A 19,466-nucleotide genomic window follows, 5' to 3' on the forward strand; every position below is an offset into this window, starting at 1 on the left:
TAGAAGCACAATGTGCATCAACAATACATAGAAATACATATAAAAAGATTTAAAATATCACATGACTTCTGACCTCTCCTTAAAGGTCAAGAATTCACTTGATGGTCAAAGTGATAATGATGATAATAATGCTACATGGAGCTATTTATCTTTCTCACTGACCTTGTTTGTGCTGACAACAGAAAATGCTATATGAGGATGATAACGATTATGTTATTTTATTAGAATTTGTTATTTACATTACAGTAAGAGGTTATAATTGTTTAAATACATAACATTTTTAATACACGCATAATTTTCCTGAATGAGTGGAAAGTTTTAGAAAATACCCAAAACTGTGACCTAAAGACTTTTGTCACTTGATAGTCATTACTAAATAATTAAGTGAATGCGATGTATGTGCTACAACATAAATAATTTAAAGTATATTAAATGGTAAATGGTAAATGGCCTGCATTTGTATAGTGCTTTTCTAGTCCCTAAGGACCCCAAAGCGCTTCACACTACAGTCAGTCATTCACCCATTCACACACACATTCACACACTGGATTTCAGCACGTCAGATAACAAAAGCTTGGACTTTGCACTTGTTTTTACTGCACTGCTGACTTCTTAAATAAAAATAACATTAAAAAGAATAAATAAAACAAAGTGAACATATACAAAATTCAAAACTAATTCCACTTTTATCTTTTATCACTTTTATTATTTTTTAAGCGAAATGGACTGAAACTCTGCGTTCTGTCAATGTAAAGACATTAAACTATACATTTAATCCCCGTGATTTCTTATGATAAGAAAAAAGAAGTGTTTCAACAGCAGGTCTCAGTTTTTCTACATGATAAATGTGTCAGTTACAGAAAACGTTCTGGTAGCTCATTGACCAGACTATCTTGTATTTATAAACCATGAAGTTAGGTAATTCAAAGGAAATGTTCCTGTTTTTTAAACCGAAATTTCTAAAGCAGGTAGTGTAAAACATAATAATAAATGCCATAAAACTTATGAAAATACACTTAGAAGTCCAAAATCCATGCACTCCTTTACATTTTCAAAAGCCTTCCACTGACCCGCTTGTAGTCTTTCACGGACCGATTCTGGCCCCTGGTCCTTATGTTTGACACCTATGAAGTGCAACCTGGTGTTGCTATAAATTTTTATTGATTAATATGAAAGAATTCAAATAAATAAAGTATTTACAGCTTATAAACCCATAATAAAGAAAATGGTGCCAACTCGATAATCAATAACAGAATCAGCGGATCGATTTTCCGAAATTTGCCGCCCTCGTTCAACTCGCGCCCCTCTTCCCCCCCTCCCCCTCCCCCGACTCTACCGCCTCCGGCTCGGTCGCTTGGCCGCTCTGCGCATGCGTTCTGCCGCTTCGAGAGAACAGTTTCGGCCTGTTCCGCGACCGCTCGGTCATTTTCGCCTCTTTGTTTTACTGATAGTGGATTTAACTCGGATTCAACCTAACATCCAACGGACCGTGCTGCTCCCAAACAGGTTAGTTCGTCTACCTGCACTTCTCCTCCTCATATGTCCGTGCTCGGCGGGTGTGTGGCCGGTTTACGGTCCCGGTTTGCACCCCCTCCTCTACATTTTTTGCTTGTCTCTTTCCGCTTGGTGCTACGGGGCACGCTATACGTGTTGTGTTATGTGCCTGTGTGTGCGTGTGTGTGTGGTAGTGGTGGTGGTGGTGGTGTATGACCGGGCCCTGCAGTTGTAGACCGGGGATGGGGGTTATTTTTGAGGAGGTAAAGTCTGCCGTAAAGGTGGCTTTAATGCTATCCGGGATGCACACGGTTAGCCGTCCCGGAGAGGAGGCTCTGGCAGCAGCCTGTCTGCCTGTCTCGTCATGTTTAAATGCTGTTGTTCTTCTAAACCAAACACCAGTTTTTGCTTCCCAGTGAACTGGAATGTTCTTGAAGGAAACAGCTCATGGTCCACCATTAGGCTCACCACCTCCAACACCTCCTCCCTCTCCTTCTCCTCCTGCTGTTGTTGCTGTCCAAAGTTCAGAGGAGGATCTGTGTGTGAGGTTCGGATTAAATGGAGACACAAAGTTGATGCCTTTTCTTTTCCCTCTGGGTGGATGTCGCCCCTCACAACCCTGCTCCTGCTGCAGCAAACCCTGGGTGACATTGTGAGGGGGAAGGCGTGCAGCCAACAAGTCTGTGCAGCGCTTTTATTTGTACGTACATATGTGTATGTGTGTGTAGGGGGAGATGCGGATAAGGATCAGCTTTACACAAGCCTTTTAATATGGTGGAGTCAGTTGGACTGAATCCAGGTTTAGATGCGAGGGTTTCCCTTAACTTTACACCACGAGGAGAATCTGCAGCCTGGGAAGCATGCTGTGGGTGATTGCAGGTTGTGTCTAGGTGAGAAGTGGGTCCAGTTTTCTTAGGAATTAATATGCACGGTCACAGACAAAGTTTTTGTGTCAAAACCTGTCAAATCAAGCCGTTTTTAAGTGTAACCAACCATCTTATTGTCAGAAAATGTGCTCTTAAATTGGATGCTAGCAGTGAGATTTATGTGCACATGCCTGTTGTCAGAATTTGGTTGAAAAATCAAAAAGCCTGATCACGTTTTCTTACATACATATGCCATATTTAGTTACAGTTAAAAGTTTGGTTAGTATTTAAAAAGAATGGTAAATGGCCTGTATTTGTATAGCGCCTTACTAATCCCTAAGGACCCCAAAGCGCTTTACACATCCAGTCATCCACCCATTCACACACACATTCACACACTGGTGATGGCAAGCTACATTGTAGCCACAGCCACCCTGCGGCGCACTGACAGGCAAATTCATTTTGAGAAATCTGCTCATGGTTCGGATGTTTGAGCAGAAATGCACGTGCACATTCCAGTATTCACAGTTTAGATAAGGGTAAAAAAAAAGGTTCAAAAGTCTGTGAAATCATGCCTTCGTTTTGTCTGCATTGGAGCCACCCTACTGTCAAAAAACCCACTCCTCACTTGCTGTTCGCACTAAGAGCTTTATGTGCACAAGCCTGTTGCCGTCTTCATCTGCTGGAGGGGAAACTTTGTCCTTTCTTACTTTAAATCTGAATTGAAAAGCAGGATTTTGCCTCTTTAAGAACAGATGAAGGCTGTCTTGGTCCAATATGCATCCTATGGCTAAGTGTAATGTAGTGTATAAAGTCTAGAATGGGAGAAATTGTTTATATTAAATTCTGAGAAGGTCATTTAACTTCTTTTTAAAACAGAAGTTATGAAAGACTGAATATTTGTTCATTTCTGTAAATGGTGTAAACAATCCTGTACAGCAGTCAGACGGAGAGTTTTGTAGTTTAACGTTTAAGTGTGACGTTGCTGTCTCACAGTGGAATAAGGTCATCACAGAAACCACTGTTACACACAGCGGCACATTTTTAAAATCGCTAAACAAACAAAAGCCAAAAAAACAAATTCAGCCTCCCTCTTGCATCGACGTCTAGACATCTTTTGATCTGCAGGTTACCAAATCAATGCTCATGCTGACTGTAAACCACAGGCCGTCAGACTGAGCAGACTTTTGTTGCACGGAAACCAGGGTGCTCATCATGCCAGTGATGAATTCAAGCTGCACCTTACAGCAACAGAAAGTTGACCTCCATAACCTCACTGACGCCATTTGATTCAAAACGTTGCCTGATGTTGGATGGGTGAATAATTTCGCTGCTTTTCGGAGTCTTGATAGCTTTGATTCGCCTGAGATGTCTCTTCTAACCTGCAGCCAGTGTGCTTGTGTTTAAACAGCTGAGCTGCTTTCTGATGCTTTACATCATCACAGAGGGAAGAGATGCAGCATTTGGCAAGGCCAGGTTCTCCTTGATGGGGCTTTCACTCACTCTTTTTGTTTTTTTCTGCACTTCAGTTTAAAGTGAGTTGCTGCTATTGTCTGTCACAGCTCCAGCTTTTAATTTAGGTTGTAAAACACTTTGATTCACTTTAAATTAACTTCACTGAGCCTCTCAAACTGTGCTTGCATTTACCACATGGTATAGTTGCTTCATAGCACTCCACATATCCTCTTAGTGTCTACTTTCATATCGGGTTTCTGCTGACTTTGCAGGGGAACCCTAAATTACCTGCAGCTTTTCTTTAGCGCCGACCTCTGACCTGGATTCAATGACACCTAACGAGGTTTTCTAACGTTACAGTGAAATTTCTGCATTTTCATCAGTGGTTAATGGATACAAATGGCCAAAAGAACACGAAGCTTGACCTCTTTACCCCGAAACATGCATCTCTGCACTGTTTTAACAATGTTAATGGTCCCACAGGGCAGTCTGATAAAACTGTCCGCCCTGCAGGACAGGCGAGCAGTATACGACCTCTTAAAGCATAGCGCTTCTTGATAATGAGAAAACTCAATAGTAAGTGAAGCTCCGGTAGATATAGCATTTGTCTCTTTCCTTGGACAGGAAATGATCTCGGGCAGCTCTCTAAATGAGCTGCTGAACGACCGTGGAGAATCCCTCGCCTGCAAATCATGCTGCAGCTCAGCGAGGCTGATCTCACCCGCTTCAGCGCTACTTTCGCTTTTTCCTCCTTCACACGGTTTCTTTGAACATTCAGTAATGGGAAATGGACACAGTATCACCCCTTTGGTTCAGTCCTTGCCCATCTTTACAGGTCATATACCGGCAGCAGTCCTAATAGTGTGTGTGTGTGTGTGTGTGTGTGTGTGTGTGTGTGCAAGGTTCTACAGATACTGATAAGATGATGTGATACTGTTGGAATTTCAGGAAAAATTAAATTAGAGGTATCAGATGGGTGCAAAGCAGGATTGTGTGATTAGTTGGTGATTTTTGAAGTAGCAGAAGTTGAGGGAGGCTTACATTCTTTACAGGACAGCACCTCCTTTTTAGCTGCAGCTGTGTGCTTCATGGATGCCTCTGTGTCAAGGAAGAGGTGTCATTGAAATTAATGATCGCTGGGAGGGGAGCTGTCTTTTTATAATGCAGCAGTTGTCAGTCTGATGTGGCCTGAAAGCGCGGTCATGTCACCATTTAAACCTGCAAAATAACTTCCTAATTTTTAAGTTGAGAGAACGCTGATATAGTCCATGAAATCCTTATGAATTTGTCACATTCTGCTGTGGTTAAATGCACATTGGAGCCACACTGAAGTCTTCTTGATTGTAGTACCAACTGGCGATTTTGCTCTTTAGGGAAAGGTGCAGAACGAGCTGGTTGACCTGTTGGCTCAGGATGTTTCTGGCAGCTCATTAATGTGGCACTGTCATTTTCCGGTGCAGCTGTCTAACTGGTGTTGTACATTAATGAAACAAGAATCAATTATTTAACTGACTGGTATTTTTGGTGCCTACTAGCAAGGGCAGCCAAATGTAAACTTGAGGTTGTTATTATGGCCTATAATTATTTTTTTAAAGTAGTGCTGCCTCCTTGTAGTAGAGTGGAATTTGGGACAGGTCTAACCTGAGCAGTTTTCACTCATCAGCTTTGGGCTTTTTTCCAGGAATCAGGTTGGGATGCTTTTCCCAGTATCACATGTAGTACGCAGCAGGAAATAATCCACTTCAGCCATGCTCCATGTGGTTTAGGTGAGGGGAGGAGCCTGGATGGAGCATGCAGGCGACTGCTTACTTTTCACCCACTTGCTAGTGGTGAATGTGCCGGTCTATTAGCTGTGCTTTTTGTACACTGACTCATCCCAATATGGACTATGTAGAAGGATGCTGGCAGGTGAGATACCAGCTAATGCCCAACCCGACTGCACCGAACATCTGCGCTTTCACAACCACTCCAGTCATTAATTCCTGGAAAGACTCAGGGCTGCAGCGCATGTGTGCAAATGGCTCCAGAAAATTTAGTTTTCTAGTTTCTGTTTAATATTGAAAAACAGTACATTTAGCTTTAAACCAGGATTTCTTTGACCACAAGTCAAAACCAGTGTCTAGACACAAAAAATGAAACCAAATGAGATCGAAACTCAAGATGAAAGTTGAGGGTGTGTTTGTGCTTCAACTGCTTTATATTCTTCAACTAAGGGTTTTATTTTTCTCTTCTTTTATTGCTTTTTAAAAAGTCTTGCATAGGTCGTTTCACACAACAGGAGCTGTTGTTGTCACTTAATCACTAACAGCATCTTTTTCTAGTGTGATCAGATCTTAGAGTGATTACAAGCTGCTTTCACACATGAAGAGGAGGCACACACATCAACAATCTCCTGCCAGGAATCTGCTGATATTTGTCAGTACTTATATTAATGCTATGATTTTTTTTTTTTTTTTTTAACTCCTTATACTGAGGCGATCATTGTTATTCTTTCGCTAATAAACTAAAAAGCTGAGACAAAAATGTAACGCGAAATCAACACGAGGAATTGATGGTGCTGAACAGGCCAATCATAATTGCTGTGGGCTTCTTGGGAGGTGCACATCAGGGTACGATGCACAGTTCCTGCTGAAAATTGGACATGATGAGGAATGAGAATAGTAGTTTTGAATCCACATGTCTTGTCTCCTGGATACTCTACCCAGCAGAAGCCTCAAGTAAACCTAATGAGCTTTATAGTAGTGAGAAAGTCAGCTGTGACCAATAACCTGGCTATGTTCTCCTGACCTTGTCCAGATTTCAAGTCTGAAAGCAGTTTTATTGTAGCAACAGAATGGGACGCAGCGTCTGACATTCCCATGTTATTCTCCATAGATAACGTTAGCTAATGCAAACAGCAGCCAGATTCTTTGAAGAAAATTTAACATTTCCAACAAACCCAGGGTGGAACCAGGTGGAATTATCTATTTTGCAACACAATTTAGAAAGTAGTTTGTTTTCCTGTGTTGTTATTTACATAAGGGCACATAAAAAATCTCAGACTTTCTGGCAGACTTTTTCATTTATTGCATAAACACAGTGGGTTATCTGAAGCAGCCATAAGGCCAGAGGACAGAAGGAGACACTTAAAATCGGTACAGACTTGCAGTGAATGTTTTTGAAGCAGCTCGGTCTGCGCTGGCTCTGCTGATAAGATTCATGGCTGTGCTCAGGCTTTCGCAGATCCTATCTGTTCTATGTCAACATCTCAAATAGCTGGTTGTCAACAGGTGGTGTGAATTTAAATGGTTTGCTTTGCCTTTGTGTTGACATTAAAAACATTCCCTGACATGCTAAGTGCTGCATTCAGGTGGATGAAACGGCAAACAAAAGACGGGGGCGCCTGTGTTTCACGTCCTCATTCTCCTTTTTGTCTTTAGTTATCTGCTTAAATGTAGATGACACGACCGCAAGTTTGTTTGTGTTAGAATAATTGGTTAAGTCGTTTGTAGTATTTCAGGATGCATGTAGCATAGTGACAGGGTAATAAACAAGCACAGCGCGGCTTCCAGACTCACTTGTTAGTTCAGCCAGTTTAATGAAGACAGGAAGACGGTGTACGTTAACAGCTCGGATGCACAGAGCTGCTCTGGAAAGGTTTCTCTTTCTGTGCTTTCAGTTGATGTCACCTTCCCTCTGGCAGCCATACTGCAGCTCTCCAGCTGCAGCTGACTGATTTGCAGAATATTTGGTAAATCTGCTGCACTTGTTTTCACTTGTAAATGATATTTTAGCACTCTGAGAGTGCAGACTTTGTATTGAGATCGAGTTCCTTTTGGATACGGGCTTGTGGCTCAAAGTTAGGAGTAACTAGCAAGTGGTTTGCAAGGTTAGGCAGCCAAAAAAATGCTAAACATTATATCCAACCAAGATCAATATTTGAGATGCTTGCTACACACCGAACAGGACTTTATTGTTAAAATATAAAGATGGCGATTAGGGCTGCCACGATTAGTCGACTAGTCACGATTATCGTTTCAAATATTTTTATTGAGAGCAAGTATCATGATTGTAGTTTTTACAAATTGACATAACATAGCTTATGCTCCTTTTTTTTCTCTAAACTAATAAGGCAAATAATTAAACAACACCAACAACAACAAAAAAAAAAACAAAAAAAACAAAAAAAAAACAAAACCCCGCAGTCACCCATAAGGGGTCCCAATACCCCGGCTGTCGGCAAAAGGGAAGAGAAACAAGTAAACAAAATTTTATATTTTCCCAAGGTATATAAGTAAAGGGTGCCAGATTAATTCAAAATCTTTTACATTGTCATTCATACTATATCTTATTTTTTCAAGGTGAAGAGTGTTTATAAGTTCAGTAAGCCACATTTTTAATACAGGAGTTTCATTGCCTTTCCAAAGCTGCAGGATCAATTTCTTTGCAATAATCAAAGCATATGCCATAAACCTTTTTTGAGAGTGTTGTAAATTTTGTGTTTCGTTGGAAATCCCAAAGATGATTACTGTCGGATTTGGTTCAATCTTACTTTTAAAAATATTAGACATATAAGTAAAAATATCATACCAAAAACCCTGAAGCCTTGGACATAGTGCAAAACAATGTAACAGATTTCCATAGTGTATCTTGCATTTTTCACAGAGGGGGGAACACTCTGGATACATTTTGTGAAGTTTTTCCCTTGAATAGTGTAGTCTGTGTATAATTTTGTACTGAATTAAACAGTGACGGGAATTAATAAAAGGCGTATTTATGTTGTGTAAGGCCTCCTGCCAGAAATCTTCTGATAGGAGAGTCCCAAAATCTTTTTCCCGCTCCTCTTTGATTGAAGTAGTTGAAGGTATACTCATCTCCTGTATTGAATTATAAAATAATGAAATTCTCTGTTCAAACCCCCTTCCATCACTAAGACATCTGTCCAAAGGATCGGACGATATGTTTTCAAATTGTGGCAGGTATGTATGGATATAGTCTCTTAGTTGAAGATATCTAAAAAAATGACTGTGAGGCAATCCAAATCTATCTTTTAAATGTTGGAATGACATAAAAGTATCATTTAGGTATAAATCCTTTAATTTACAAATTCCCAATTCCTGCCATATATTGAAAGCTCCATCTACACATGATGGAAGGAAAGAGGGGTTAGCTGTAATGGGTGTACACATTGATAGTTTTTTCAATTTGAAGTGCTTAATTATTTGTCTCCAAATTTGTACGGTATTATAAATCACTGGATTCGAATTGTAATATGAGTTTGTCAAAAGAATAGGAGAGAGTAGTATTCCACCAACACAGTAAGGAAGGCAATCCTCCTGCTCCATCTGTAAGCCGTTAGGGAGTATTGCTGTGTCATCCAATAGAAGGGAAATTATTCTTAAATTTGATGCCCAGTAGTAGTACATAAAGTTAGGTAGTGTAAGTCCACCAAGGGATCTATGTTTGCATAGGTGGTCTTTTTTTATTCTATGTGTTTTAAAATTCCATATAAATGGCATAATGATGGCGTCCATCTTTTTAAAAAAAGATTTGGGCAAGAAAATTGGGATGTTTTGAACCAGATACAAATACTGCGGGAGAAATACCATTCTTATTGAATTCACTCTCCCTATTAAAGAAATAGGAAGTGTCCTCCAGTACTGAATGTTATTTTTAAGTTTCTCCAGTAAGGGAAGAAAATTCTCTTTCATTAGGGAGCTGTGTTTTTTTGGTATTGTAATGCCCAAGTAAGTGATTTTTTCATAGGTTATTTTAAATGGGAGAGATGTAAGCCATTGTTTATTCTCTAATTTAATGGGCAGTATTTCGCTTTTTCCCCAGTTAATCTTGTAGCCTGCGAAAGTACTGAATTTATCAATCACGGAGAGAATTGCTGGGAGGGATATTAATGGTTTTGTTATGTATAATAATATGTCGTCAGCATAGAGCGATATAGAATTAGAAGTGTATGTTGTATCATAACCGTGTATATCCATATGGGTTCGAATTGTCTGTGCTAAGGGTTCCAAAGCCAGGGCAAATAATAATGGACTAAGAGCGCATCCTTGTCTTGTACCTCTGCTGAGTTTAAACTGAGTTGATAATGTCTGATTTGTAAGAATTCTGGCTGTGGGATTATTATAAAGTAGTTTTATCCAAGAGATGAAATCTTGTCCCAGTTGAAATTTTTCTAGGACTGCAAAGAGGTAGGACCACTCCACATGATCGAATGCCTTTTCGGCATCCAAGCTAAGTATAAGTAGGTCCTGTTGTACCTTGGGGGAATAGATTATATTAAATAGACGTCGAAGATTATTAAAAGAACTCCTGTTTGGAATGAAACCTGTTTGGTCTGGATGCACCAATTTATCTATTACTGTATTAAGTCTACTCGCTAGTATTTTAGCCAGAATTTTTTGATCAGAATTTAATAGAGAAATAGGTCTATATGATCCCACTTCCTCCAGTGCTTTGCCTTTTTTTGGAAGTACTATAATAGTTGCTTCATTCAATGTTGGAGGTAGGGTGCTCATTTTGTATGCATGGTTATATAATTTAAGTAGATATGGACTTAATTTGATCTTAAAGTATTTATAAAACTCATTCCCTAACCCATCAGGGCCTGGACTCTTGTTGTTTTTTAGTAATCCGATAGATTTTGTAATTTCTTCAATTGTGATCTTAGCGTTCAAAATATTGGCATTTGTCTGGTCTAACACAGGAAGATCACATTTATCTAAAAATTCCTGCATTTCATTAGGCCCTGCAGTGGGATGAGAAGTATAGAGGGATTCATAAAACTGTCTAAAGTTATCGTTAATATCTTTGTGTGATGTGACCAGATTTCCGTTACTTGTTCTGATTTTATGAATCGCTCTATCATTTTCTAGTTTCTTTAGTTGTCTGGCTAGCAACTTATGGGGTTTATCCCCAAATTCAAAATAGTTCTGTCTCACAAAAGTGAAAGTTCTATTAATATTAATAGATAATATTTGGTTTAGTTTATATTTTAGTGCACAAATAGTATTATACTTATCTAAAGAAGGAGCCATTGCATTATTGACGTCCAGTTCATGGATTCTTTTTTCTAAATTTAGCTGTTCTAATTTATTCCTTTTATTCCGTGACGCTTGATATGATATTATAAACCCCCTGATATAAGCTTTAAACGTTTCCCATAGTATATCTGGAGAGGTCTCAGCATTATCGTTTATATCAAAGAATAAAGACATCTGAGAGTTTATATATTGTTTAAATTCTAAATCGTTCAGTAATTGTGGGTCAAATCTCCAATTTCTGTATGTTTTAATAGGGTTACTAAGTGCAAAGGAGCAAGTAACGGGGCAGTGATCAGAGATAATAATATTATGATAGGTTGCATTTCGAATTAGGGGGAGCATTTTTCCATCCACCAAAAAATAATCAATCCTTGAATAACTATTGTGTACGTGGGAGTGGAAAGAATACTCTCTGCCTGATGGATTTAGAATTCTCCACGCATCACAGATATTCATATTCTTCATATATGTTTTAATAAAATTACTGCTTTTACACGGTGTGATTTTTTTGGACAAGGATTTATCCAAATATGGGTCTAATGCTAGGTTAAAGTCACCTCCAATTATTAAATTACTGTTGGGTATATCCGGAATTAAGCTGAAGACCTTTCTATAGAATTCTGGATCGTCATGGTTGGGCCCATAGACATTCAGTAGAATAATTGGAGTAGTATGCAGCTCCCCAGTCACTAATACATATCTCCCATTCTTATCAACTATAGTGGAGTTATGTTTGAACGGGGTATCTTTCTTGATTAAGATAGCTACCCCTCTAGTTTTGGCAGAAAGTGTTGAGTAGTACACCTGATTTATCCATCTACATTTAAGTTTATTGTGAGCCGCATTTTTCAAGTGGGTTTCTTGTAAAAAAATAATATCCACGTTAAGAGATTTCAAGTACGATAAAACTTTGCCTCTTTTAACAGGTTCATTTACACCCTTTACATTCCAAGTACAAAAAGTTAAATCCACATTTTTTACCTTTCCATTATCTTGCATTTGTATACTTTAGGGCGGCTTAATTCTCGTATTTTCCATATTCGTACAGTCGAGATATGGGTCCCAACCCTCACCCCCCACCCCCCTACCCGTGTGTAACCGTGACAAAAAAAAAAAACGGAAGCAATGCATCCCCTTCCGTGTATCCCAAAAAAAAAAAAAAAAAAATTCGAGGGGATGCTATAACAAAAACTAAGCTTACCAAAATATTCTATCTCAAAACTTCCTTTGTCCATAGCTCCTGGGCAAATGATGATTTTTTTATATCAAAGTAAGTACGTGTCATTGGGCCAGATGCAGAGCTCTGGTTTATCTACCTTATGCCGTCCTTATTGAGATCCAAATTTTTCTTGTGCGTAGCGAAGTGCTTCGTTGGGATCTATAAAGACCAGTTCCGTACCATTGTGTGTCACCCTAAGTTTAGCCGGGTATAGAAGTCCATATTTAACTCCGGGTTGGTCTCGAAGCAGGTTTCTTGCTGGAGTAAACGCTGCACGTCGTTTTACCACCGCCTGGGGTAGGTCGCGGAAAATCTGAACGCGGATATCTCCGAGCTTCAGATTTTTCCTGGTGGAGATTCTTCGAAGTATTTCTTCCATAGTATGGCAATAGTGTATCCTCACAATCAAGTGTCGTGGCGGGGCCTCTTCTTCTGGGGTCACTCGTAGGGCTCTGTGTGCACGGTCCACCAGTGGGGTTTCGTCCAGGTCTAGTAGGTCTCGTAGTAGCCTTGCCGCAAAGTCTCTAGGACGTTGACCTTTTTCTCTACCTTCAGGTACTCCGGCTATCCTTATATTTTTCCTCTTTGAACGCCCTTCCAGATCAGTGCATTTTTCGGACAGTTGTTCCACTTTATTAGAAAGTTGTTTGACTTTTTCTTCTAGTTTCACCACGGAGTTAGAAGTGATTGTCGCTGATTCTGATAGATCTTTCAGCTGTGCATTGTAATTTTCCATTACCGTTTTTAGAGCTGTGATGGCTTCATTATTTTCAGCCCTTAGCGTTGCGATTTCCCATCGTAGGGTGTCGCAAACGTCTATTTTCATTTGAGTTATCTTATTATCCAAGGAAGTAATCGCAGAGAGTACTTGTTTGTTACCTTGTGTATATTCCTCGAGTGCGGAGTTAACTGGCGTGCCAGCTTTGGCGCCGTCGTTTTCAGTTGAGGCCACATCAAATTCGGTCGTTTCTGTCGCCACTAGCTTCGGATTTAGTTTTTTTGGAGGCATTTGGAGAAGAATGCACTCTTCACAATCCCTATGTTGCTTTGTGGGAAGAAGATGTATTACTTTGATATTTGTCGAATTTCGTAAAATCAGCTAGTCACGATTATGTCGACTATTAAAATCGTCGACGACTAATTTAATAGTCGACGCATCGTTTGAAGCTTTGTAAGATCACAAAGGACGCAGGAATGAGTAGTAGGATTTAAGAGTGTAATAACGGACTGAAACAGAAGATGGCAGCACTGCATGTACAAGGATGCCAGCTGCCGTTAAACCCCGAAGAAGAAGAAGCTGTGTCCCAGAATTCATAGCGCGGCCCAGCTCAGTTGTCAACAATGGCGGCAGCTAGTTAGTTTTAATATTACTCTTATTATTCTTTCTGGGTCACAAAATAAACGTTTAACATATTTTCAGGCGAGAATGTAGCTGTGTAAACCTCAAATATCTGCTCAGTTTATCAAGACACCACATATTTTCAAAAGCGCTCCGACGTTTTCGGAGACGTCTGTTACCCACTAGCTCGTTAGCTAGCCGGGGGCAAGGCTAACTAGAGCCGTGAGAACACCGGACTCACGGCAAATTGTTTTCAAACCCACCGCCGTCTTTCGCTAGTCAGGTTAAACATATATATAAGTCACTTAGATAACTTAAAAATGTTATTGTTTGGCTTTCTTTAGTATTTTATTTGTTCCTGAGTAAATCGGTTTGGCTGAGATTAAAGTTATAGTTTTTGCACAGCTAAAACTGTCAAGCAGACAGCTGATTATCAGAAGTGTGAGACGCTGGAGAATATACTCCGGTGTCCTGTTATATTTTAGAAAGCAAGGAGTTTATTAAACTTCACCGAAACAATCTGCAAATTTCATTAAAAATTAATAAACTACCATCTTGTCTTTATTTTTAGTTAGCACAAACACTTCAAGCTGTAAGCTAATGATAGTTATATAAGACCAGATGCTGCTGGTGCAATAAGCTGTACGTCCAATGGATGATGATCTGATTAGTCGACTAATCGCAAAAATAATCGGTGACTAGTCGACTATCAAAATAATCGTTTGTGGCAGCCCTAATGGCGATGCAGCTTTCTGGTTCACAAACCCAACTTTTATCTAAAGGTGCAGCTGTAAATCATTATGGTCATTATCCTCTGGAGTCCAGAGGCTCATTATTTAAACTCCTCGTAGCTGTATGCCATAAAGTTATGATCGGGAAAAATGCAATCAGTGGTTTTGCCAAGTAACCTTGAACACAGATATTTCTTAATATACACCAAAATATTCAGAGCAGCGATATCTGTATAGATAAAATACAGGTTCTCAAAGTATGCCCTGGGGGCCAGTGGTGGGACTTGGTAACGTTTTGTGTGGTCGGCAAGCTTGATGAGACTTTTTCTAACACTAACGTTACAGATGTTATCAAGCGATGCTAAAATAAAGGTACAAGGATGACAGTTAACTGCAAAAACCACAGCTTCTTTAACAGACACATTGGAAACACTGACTACATGCACTCAAAAGTTTCCCCATCCTCAAAGGTGAAGCTATAATTTATTTATTTTTTGGCCTTTTAGCCTTTATTGGATTGAGATGGTGTAGATCAGCGGACCCCAACCCCCGGGCCTCAGACTGGTACCGGTCCATGAGTTGTTTGGTACCGGGCAGCGAGAGTTGAGGCTCAGGTGTGAAATGTATGGTTTTTATCGGTTTTCAGTGTTATTTTTTTATCGTTAACTCGGTGTCCCTGGGTCTTTTCACGTGTGTTATGAATAAATCTTCTTTTTTTCGGTACCGGTACTAGTTTTATTTTGTTGTATTTATCCGCAACACCTTAAAGGCCGGTCTGTGAAAATATTGTCGGGCATAAACCGGTCCGTGGCGCAAAAAAGGTTGGAGACCGCTGGTGTAGATCACAGGTGTCGAACTCCAGGCCTTGAGGGCCGCTGTCCTGCTTGTTTTCCAACTAACCTGACCTTGTAGCTTCTTATTGGCAAAGCACACCCGATTCAGGTAATCAGCAGCAGGCATGGCAGGGCTATCTCAAAAACTAGCAGGATGGTGGCCCTTGAGGACTGAGTTTTACACCGCTGGTGTAGATGGACAGGAAAGTGGGGAGAGAGAGGAGAAGACATGCAGCAAAGGGTCGTGGGTCAGACTCGAATTGGGGCCGACTGCTCTCTGGCCATTCGGCATATGGTCGCCTGCTCACCCACTGAGCTAAACCAGGACCCACAAAGCAATAATTTTGAGCAAAATGCAGCTGAAATATACAAAATCCAAGCACATTCATGAAAAGAGTCTCGTCAGTGCTCTGCGTGTAGCTTATTTGGCAAGTCTCAAGCAAACACCAGTGACAGCACTGATTAAAAATTTTCCAGTTTTTCTACTCTTTATGTTCACCACCACCACCATCTTAGATTGCTAACTTGGTTGGGCTGCTCTGACTTTCGAAGTAGTACGAGCTGAACGGGCGTCCCACATTAGCACGCAGGCTTCTGACGTAATCTGGAATGCAGCATAAGCCCAGTTCCAGACCGAAAGATTAAGACCTTCACCGAACCACTAGTCTTAATCCCCGTTTTGGCAATTGAGCACAAGTGTTTTTTAAATTTTTAATAGCAGTTTCTAGTCAAAGATATTGTCTCTTATACGCTGTCAGCCAAAATAAAAAGTCTAATGCTGCTAAACAGCTGAATCCACATTCACAACAATGTGCTGTTTTTATGTGTGTTCTGTGGGAGAGCAGATTTTATTAACCCGCAGCTCTCAGTGATGCCAAGTTTGTGATTTAACTGCAAAGGCTGTAAAATCACCAAAATTCAATTATGTAACTTCCCAAGCTGTCAGTTGTATTGCAGTCTTTTATGTAGCAACCTATCGCCATGCCCTAAGGACAAAGGCGGTTAATCCAGTGCTGAACATGTGACTTTTTAGCTCGTCATAGACCACATGAGTTTGAAAGTAACAAATGAACAAAACTTTCAGTTAGTTTTGTGTTTTGTTTTTTTTTAGACTTGCCGCCCAGCTTTCAGTCGAAGGATCCATAAAGTTATGATGCATAAAGTTACTCAAGGACGTGTTTGAAAAAGGTTGTGACCACATCGAATCACCACTGTTGTCTTGCCTGTTTTGATTTTCTCCCCTCAAACTAAGCTGCAGACATACAATCTAACAGGTCAGCTTTTATTTAGTTGTCAGCTGTTTGATAAAATGCGGTCAAGGGTCAGCCAAGGTCTGACTTCTCCCTGAAGTCCAAAAAGAAGCGTGGCACAAGTGACATTACTGTTTAGCATCTCTGTCCTTTTAACAAGCCCAGAAAGCCTTTTCTAAGTGAACGTCGACACGTCAAATGAGGTATTAATTACTTGCTTGCCTTGTACTTTGGCCAAGCTCGTACAGAGCTCTGATAATAACTCTCATCTCAGGATCTGTGTGTGACGCGCCCTGTCTTTTTCCCGCGGCCGCTAGCCCACAGTTTGTGGTTAAAACTGAGAAAAGCAAGACGGGACTACAATTCTGCCAGCCTGTTAACCAGCAAACCCACGTAATGGCTCATTGCATTCTTCCTGTTGCAGCAAGCTTCTTCCCCACCACACACTGACTGGTGCATTTGAATATTATAATTTATGAAACTAAAACAGGAAGTTTTAAGTATATGGGTGTAAAAATTAACAGTGTGAAGCTGTGATTCTCCATCCTTCCTGTAAAGACTGCAGCGTGCCAACAAGCGGGCATATTCTTTGGGTTTAAATATGCTTTAATGGTGTCGGTGGAGGGTTTTATGTGTAAGTACGTTGTAGTTTATAGTTTGTGCCTTACATGGGTTGCTTTCATTTTGCTTCGTCTTGTTGCTTTGTATTGTTTGAACTGTTTGACAAATGTAAGGACTTTAAAGATATAAATTTGTGCTTTGTGAAGTTGTGACTTCACAGTCCGTCACCAATCACGTCAAACTACACAAACATACGTCTATTGCATTGATGCTAGTCTTTGGTTAAAGTCCTTCAGTTTTCCTTTATTCCCTTTATTAAAAGTAGAGATTAAAAGTAGTAGCACTCTTTTTAGTCTTAAGTCAGCTGGACTTTTTTAGGTTAAAGTGCTAACGACAGCCATGACTGGATAGAAAACGTTCAGACACAGTTCTCCTGAATCGACTTTATTTATCTTGCTGTCAGTCAGCTGTAAAAGCTCTAGACTTCAAAATAATTTTGTTTTGCCACTCATACCTTGCTAGGGATGGGTATCGTTTAGGTTTTATCCGATACCGGTGCCAAATCGGTACTTTTGAAACGGTGCCGGTGCTTAAACGGTGCTCGAACCGGTGCTTAAAGAATGGAGAACACAAACTTTGTCCAAAAACCTCTCATGTTCAGCTGGTTTTTTTTGTAAAAAAATAACAATGTGTGCCTTTTCTGCAGCTATGTGGCATATATGGTATCACTCTTGGCTGGAAGCAGTGCTTAATCAATGGAAAAAACACAAACTTTGTCCAAAAACCTCTCATGTTTAACTGTTTTCCACTTTTTCTTTGGTCATTTTAGCCTTTTTGGCCAGGGTGAAGGGAGTATCTGCCATCAAACAAGAAGACAGCCGCATGTAGCTATGATGATGTTTGCTAGTTCACCTTACATGCATTAATGTAATAACGTGGTTAGCCTACTCAACGTAAATTACACACTAACAACATTAAGCTACTCACGCAGAGAAGAACGGCTGCTGCTGCATCATCATCCTCATCATTTCTGCTACACTGGCAGGGCTAGGGGCCAGGACTCTATTCCTCGGGTTTTTGGGGGATGTTGCTCCGGGTCCGATAACTGGCAACCCACCCGACGTGCACGGTGTGAGGTCTCGCAGCAGGCTATCAAATACGGCGCATTTCTCGGCTTTAAAAAAAAAAAAAAAAACTCTATGCGTCGCCAGCTGTTTAATCGGATTCTTGGTGTTACCTCCTTTGACAGTATCAGCTTAAAGCACTTGTTGCAGGCTGCTGAGTTTGCATATTTTGCTGTGAAGTACAGCCAGACTTTTGACCGCTTCGCCTTGGGCATTTTTAATCTGTAGCTCTGCTCTAACAGAACGTACGTACCTGGCCCCGCCTACTATCCTCGGAAACGTAAAATGATTGGCTAGAAGTGTATCACAGCTCAGGAAAAAAAGCACCGAAATAAAGCACCGAAATGTGCGCTGCTTTTCGGTCTGGTTACTACCGTTTATGTCAGAACGCACCGGACACCAGTACCCATCCCTATACCTTGCCTTCAACTATTTAAAGTGAAGTGACCGATGTCTCAGTAAAGGTTGGTTGTCTCCTTCCCCTAACACCATCAGAAGAGGCACCTCTTTGACCTGGAGACCTTTTTCTCAGTAGGGTGTGGATGTTTATTTTCAGGTGTAAAAGTATAAGACAGAAATTACAGTTTTAGGTCTTGTTAATTGGTGATAAGGGTTAATAGGCTGTGAAACCATCAAGGTTAGAGCTTTAGGAAGATATGTATTAGAGATGGACCGATCCGATATTACATATCGGTATCAGTCCGATACTGACCTAAATTACTGGATCGGATATCGGAGAGAAATAAAAAATGTAATCCGATCCATTAAATATCAAAAAAGCACCTCACAAAACTTGTGACCTGGCGTAACTCTGCTCATAACAGTAGCACGTCGGAGCAGTATGCATCACGTGATAGAGTGGCTGTGGCGTGCGAGACCTGTCAGCGGTCTGGTTGTGTATTTGGAGCCTGGCTACCAAACCGCCATTTCATCTCCGAGAAAGTTATCCCAGAGAGAAGTAAAGCAAGTGTGTAAGTTCATCTCTGAATGTTTGTAAAGCATTCCAGCGTTAGGCTCAACAACCGATATATGGAGCGACTGCCTCTCTCTCCCTCTCCTGCTGCTACTTCAATCGTGAAACTGATCAATGATCAGCTGATCGGCTTTTCTGTCAAGAGTCCGTCTCTCTTGTTTGTTTATCACCCACTTCACGCCAGAAAGAGGAAACCAGCGGCTGAACAACAGCAGCACGTTTAAGCTTGATAAGCTGTTGTTAGAATTTATTTAATAGTACTTTCTACACCAGGATCTTTTTCTGCGTAGCTGACGGCTGGTAACTGTGCAGGGGTGGATCTAGCAAAGTTTAGCCAGGGGGGCCGATAGGGCATGAACAGGGGAAAGGGGGCACAAAGACATACTTTTCTTTCTTATTCTCATTTAAAATATCTAGCTTTTAATAAATAATTATCTGAATCTTACACCCAAAGTTTTAATCTGATGTAAAATGTATAGAAGTCCATTACTGTATATAGTAACTGTTAAGTCTAATATAGTAAGCTAGTACTTTTTTTTTTTTTTTTTTTTTTTTTTTTTTGCTGGGAGTTTGCAACCCTATTA

General features: G+C 40.3%; 1 protein-coding gene across 2 annotated transcripts in view; it reads left to right on the top strand.

Annotated features, from left to right (window-relative positions):
• The first annotated feature begins 1,360 nt into the window (after positions 1-1,360).
• Positions 1,361-19,466, top strand: part of pcgf3 (polycomb group ring finger 3) — an 82,313-nt gene continuing 64,207 nt past the window's right edge. The window contains exon 1 of one of the 2 annotated variants that reach the window (XM_085417044.1): positions 1,361-1,506. The gene's annotated coding sequence lies outside the window, so the exon portion shown is untranslated. Of the gene's footprint in view, positions 1,507-2,010; positions 2,195-19,466 lie in introns of those variants that run through there. The other variant, XM_085417053.1, reaches the window with a different exon arrangement.

Source organism: Rhamphochromis longiceps, linkage group LG2 (assembly GCF_057381845.1).
Source record: "Rhamphochromis longiceps isolate RC_006_pf linkage group LG2, R_longiceps_female_GT1.1, whole genome shotgun sequence".
Classification (NCBI taxonomy): domain Eukaryota; kingdom Metazoa; phylum Chordata; class Actinopteri; order Cichliformes; family Cichlidae; genus Rhamphochromis; species Rhamphochromis longiceps.